The sequence below is a fragment of the Macrosteles quadrilineatus genome, unplaced genomic scaffold, assembly GCF_028750875.1.
Source record: "Macrosteles quadrilineatus isolate MER2022 unplaced genomic scaffold, UCM_ALF_1.0 Scaffold_916__1_contigs__length_25973, whole genome shotgun sequence".
Taxonomy (NCBI): domain Eukaryota; kingdom Metazoa; phylum Arthropoda; class Insecta; order Hemiptera; family Cicadellidae; genus Macrosteles; species Macrosteles quadrilineatus.
The window spans coordinates 20688-25974 of NW_026543509.1; the positions used below are offsets into that span (position 1 = coordinate 20688).

General features: G+C 27.1%; 1 long non-coding RNA gene across 1 annotated transcript; it reads right to left on the bottom strand.

Moving 5' to 3' along the window:
- Positions 1-2085: 2085 nt before the first annotated feature.
- Positions 2086-3688, bottom strand: LOC128982658 (uncharacterized). Its single transcript, XR_008489707.1, has 2 exons — positions 3406-3688; positions 2086-2340 (listed from the first exon to the last, which is right to left on the bottom strand). It is a non-coding gene; the product is annotated as an uncharacterized LOC128982658 (long non-coding RNA).
- Positions 3689-5287: the final 1599 nt, after the last annotated feature.

Here is a 5287-nt window from a genome sequence, read left to right on the forward strand (position 1 = left end):
GCTATTGTTATAAATGTAAAAGAAATAATAGTGCTGCCACCTATTGGTAATCTTTGTAACTTTAATGCTATTGAACATCATAGAATAGAACCAACTTGTTTAATTAAAACAGCTGTTAAGATTCATTTAACATGGGAAACTCCAGAACCATTGGGGCAGAGCCCACAGGTCGGAGGATAAAATCCTTTTTTAGTGAGTGTCTACTACTCAAAAGGAAGATGCCTGCCAAGTTTCAGGTTTCTATAGGTCTTATGGTTTCTGAGATTTCATGATGAGTGAGTGAAGGAATCAGTGGTATTTGAGCTTTATATATAGATTAATATATAAACTAGTGGCTTATAGAAACATAAGTCCTAGCACGACAAATTCAAACTGCACATGGATGTGTATACGCACCCGTAAGATTCAAGAGGTTAATGAGGTTAAATAAAAACTTCCCTGATAAATATTAAAAGGCAAATATAGGTGTTTTTGAGATAAGCTTATTTCTTAATCAAACCACTAGATTATTCCAGTTATCATTACTAAGTTTATACTCCTTTTGTTAAGATTTAACAAAATTAGTGTAAAGTAAAGGTATTCTATTGAACAAACTTAACCCTAGATTTGTTTCTGATCAATAAAAAAACTACTGTAAGTTTACATGGTGGTATTCCTCCTAAAGGTGTGATTGACTTTACATATTCTATTATAATATGCCTAATCATTGGCTGATCTCTACTTATTTTGCAACCGGTTAGGGTTTTATTACTCAGTCATAAAATCATAAAATGTCTTTTGCTCAACATCTTTGACATCCATATTTTTAGTTAGTTTTAAGAAACAGAAACTACCTCTAGGTTTTACTATTATACATGGATGCTCCCTTTACCACTGTACATGCTAGGCTATATTATCTGAACCTTTTTTGTTTAGAGCAAAAGAAAAGCTTCAAATCTCCTCCAAACAATATTGTTTTTTCACCCATTAGAGCTTGTTATAGTACTTACTTAATTGACAAATATATTTCTTATATGAACATATTCTATCTTTATTCCTAGGTTATTTGGTAAGACTAGTCATTGAGGTTATTTCACTTTATACAAATTATTGACTAAAGACTTTAATAAATCCCAAATTTAAAATGTTAGTAAATTTATAAAGAAAGTGTGAAATAAATCTTGAACATATGTTTTGAAATGAAAACAAATCAGAAGTTTTCTATTTAATCTTGAATCGTTAATTATTTTACATAAATTTGAAAAGTTTCACAGTAAAATATTTTTTTCAATATTCTATAACATAGCCTATACAACTAAAAAGTCTTAAGAAATACATGGGGAGCAAATTTTGTTTATGTATAAGCTGTATAAGCCAAGTGAGACTGTAGATATATATGCCGATGCTTAGTTTGAAATCTGTGTATACTGTAATTTAAGACCTCAATTATAAAAATCAATCAGGTAGAAGAGCTAAACAAACTCAGAAAAGAAAACATACATTTTTAAATCATATACTAATTAACAAACTAATTCATAGCTGATATAGGGGTTACTATAATATTACATAATGTTTCCCAAGTAAGCCTAGAACAAGCCTCCAAACATAACTTCAATTGTAAATTTAGTTAGATGGACTCATAGCAAACATGTTTATTTTATTATTCAAAATGGAACTGTCAATAAGTATCCTAATAAGATGTTTAAGTTATTAGTATATGATTCAGGCTAGTGTCATAATTTTATGCAAGTATCATTAGTCGGATCAACAATTAAATTGGTCAACTGATTAGCTGATTAGTTGGTGTTCAAAGTGGTTCAAAGCATTACAATTTTAATTCTTTTCTCTCAATACTTGAACCTCATTGGTCCGTTACCTGTGTGGATAGGAAAAAAACTATGCTGATGTGAAATGAAACTATGCTGATATGAAAGTAAACAGCTGTTAAGTGAAACTTTTTATTTACAACACCTTGTCTATAGCAAAGATAATAGAAAAATTATTATAGTTTTCTTGAAATAGCCCAAACACTGTATTCATGTGAAAGTTCATTTTTTTTAGGAAAAAATAAGTAAAAAGTAAATATGAAAAAGAAAATAGCTTAAACAAGAATAAGAATATTTATTTGTTTCTATTAAATGTACAATATATGAACAAAAATATTGTTAAAAAATGTTAGGTCTAGGACTTATCATGGTCATAATGTAGATCCACAGGTCTGTTCCTAGATATAATTCTTCTGGGTTACAAGTGGACAACTGGAGTCAAATAATCCAAGGGTTGAGTAGGTAGCAGTCGAGGAGAGATCAACAATCCGTAGAGCTTGGCAGGTTTCTCTTCATCCTGGTCCAGTACTATTTCCTGTACAACCCACAATGATTAGAGATGTACAAAAACAAGAAAATGGGTTTAAGTAGTTTTTTTTTTAAGTCTGAATCAATAGTAACAATGATCTTAGTCTTTGATAGTTTTTCAAATATCACTGTACTACCTAGGCCTAATCTCTGTGTATGAATCTCTTTATTTAATGAGAATATGTTTAGCTGAAAGTTAGGATTCAAATGTCCTATTAGCCTATAATCTTTGCTATTTAATCTATAGTGTCATTAGCAAAATAGTCTCTGAGTTCATAGTGGATTGAGTGAGCACAATACCAGATATACAGTTTAGGGTAGTGACTTAATTGACTACATATATAACATAATAAATCGATAAGCATAGAGCTGATTAAAATAATTGAATGTTTTTAGATCACTAACATATATTGTCCTAAACTGAGAAATTTTAGCCAGGTAAAATTTTAACCAAAGAATGAATAAATGTTTCAAACGAATTTTTTAGTTCTACTATCTATATACCTATACCTATTTTATAAACCCTTAGCATTGGAACAATATAACATAAAAATGTTCCCATATGATTCCGTAGGGTACTGCAATTATTTAAGGTCTTTTAGGCCTTAGATTTACTTAATGTTAACAAACTCAAGACTTGCATATCCATTTTGGAATATAACATGTTCTTCAACATTTTTGAGAAACATAATAAAATTTATAAAATATCTAGTTTTACATTATCTTTCTTAGTTCCAAAAATAACCATCATCAGCATATTACAAGGCCTATCAAACTAAAACTATTTATTTTTATGTCATACGTGTCATGTGTAAATGTTGTTTGTCGTGTAATGTGTTGTGAGAATAAAATTATTCAAGCAGATCTACATATTCCTGTAATAAAGTATTTGACAATGGCAGTTTGCTAAAACATGTAACACACTGATAAATATAATATAAAACCAAATATTTCTCGGGCTTCAACAATGAATTTTAATTTAATTTAGCTGCATATAAATGTCAACTTTAATTTAAATGGTTTAAACAAATACTATAAATAATTAAAATAACCAAGATAAATCTAAACTCACCCTGATTAAACAAATCACAAGCTAGGTGGTCTATAGAGAAGCAAAGACAAGAAGAAGTTTTTAGTCATCGAAATGAGAAGATCAAACAGGTTGATGGTTCCCAAAGAAGTTCCTGTTGACTCCAAAATAATACAGTATTAATGCTTAAGAAATATAACTTTGGATGTATGTTAATCATTTATTTATATGGGGTTGAGACCATGATAACTAAATTATACAATTTCAGATTATATAATTAAAACTCTTAAAATCTAATTGGTAATTAATAAAGAAGTTAAAATTAACCAATTTTTATATAAGTGGTATAGATTATAAGAGTTTTAATCATTGAATAATTTAATTATCCCGCCTTAATAGAGATATATTTTTTTCATTTAAAATGTATTTACTTTTAAAATTTGATTTTTAAATGTGTGATAAATATATCACATAAAAATATATTAGAAAATATTTTTATAAATTATAATCTATAAAAATATATATTAATATAAAATACAAAAATATATCTCTACCTCTCAGCATTAGCTTGTTATAGAGAGTATATAACATGCAACATGCAATATATAACAAGCATTAATAACTATACAGCTGTAGAATATACACCTTCAATCTGTAAAAGAATCAATACAATTAATATATAACAGTTATAATTTCATTAGTTTATGAATTGATACTTCTTTAATACCTGCAACAAATTTAGACAATATAATTATTATGAAATAAAAAAAAAACATTTGTGTATATTTTATATTTATGATAGAATAAGACTCCTTTATAAGCCAATTTCTTGTATAAATTGGCTATTAGAAGTAGACCATACTTCTTCATCACCTGTAACAAAATGAGAAATATAAATATTGTGAATTGGAAAAAATATACTTAAAGTAGGCTACAGAATCTTTATTAAGTATTTTACTCTATTCTGCTTCCATTTCTAGGATATACTCATTTTTTGAAAATGAAAAGATTTTTGTATTTGGATAGAGGATGGAAATAGCTTTATTTCCTTTTGAAAGAATCCTATTTTCACCTAACACTTCAACATTTAGTTTATCTAAATGATTGTAGAATCTTTTAGTAGTTGTAATAAACACATTGTTTCTAAACATTTGAGATAGATTGGTAATTTTTCTGGAAAATGTTTTTTTACATTTATAACAAGCTTTGATAACATATTTTCTATGTAAAGAAATAATTTTAAAATCAATTCTTTTTGAATACTCTACAATATTTTTTTTTTCAATAAGTATTATGTATCTTACTAAAAACCCAGAATTAACCTTAAAAACTTTAAAGATTTGTTCAGTTTTAAAAGGGATGGTCACTGCAATAGTGTTGGCTATATTAGATTGGAACATTAACCCTAAGAATAGCTGCTTTCCTTTAATTGAACATAAATATTCTGGAGATTCAATTTGTTCAAATTGTAAATATGCAGTTGTGAAATTACTGAAATTTGGTCTGGGTATAATGTTGTTGTATTTTAGATAACACCACCAAAAATACGAATCTTTGATCAATTTTACTTTCCTAAATGGAAGCATTTGAAATATAATATAGAAAATTTCAATTGGTAATTTTTTAAATAAGGTGATATCCATTATAGATTCTTAAGATTTGTGAATACAAGTGAAAAATTTGAATTTCAGTGTAATTCTCCTGAGATCTTTTAGTTTAATATCTGAATTCCTTAGAAGTCGAAGAACTGATTTAAATTTACAATATAATTGTGGTAGAAGATTATCTTTTGTATTTAAGATATTAAAAACTCTAGCTATATTTGGATTAGATCTTGTTTTAATTTTTACAAGAACAATCAAATATTTACTTTTATTTTCAATATTTTTAACAAGTTCTTTAATAATTCTATGAATTAACTTGG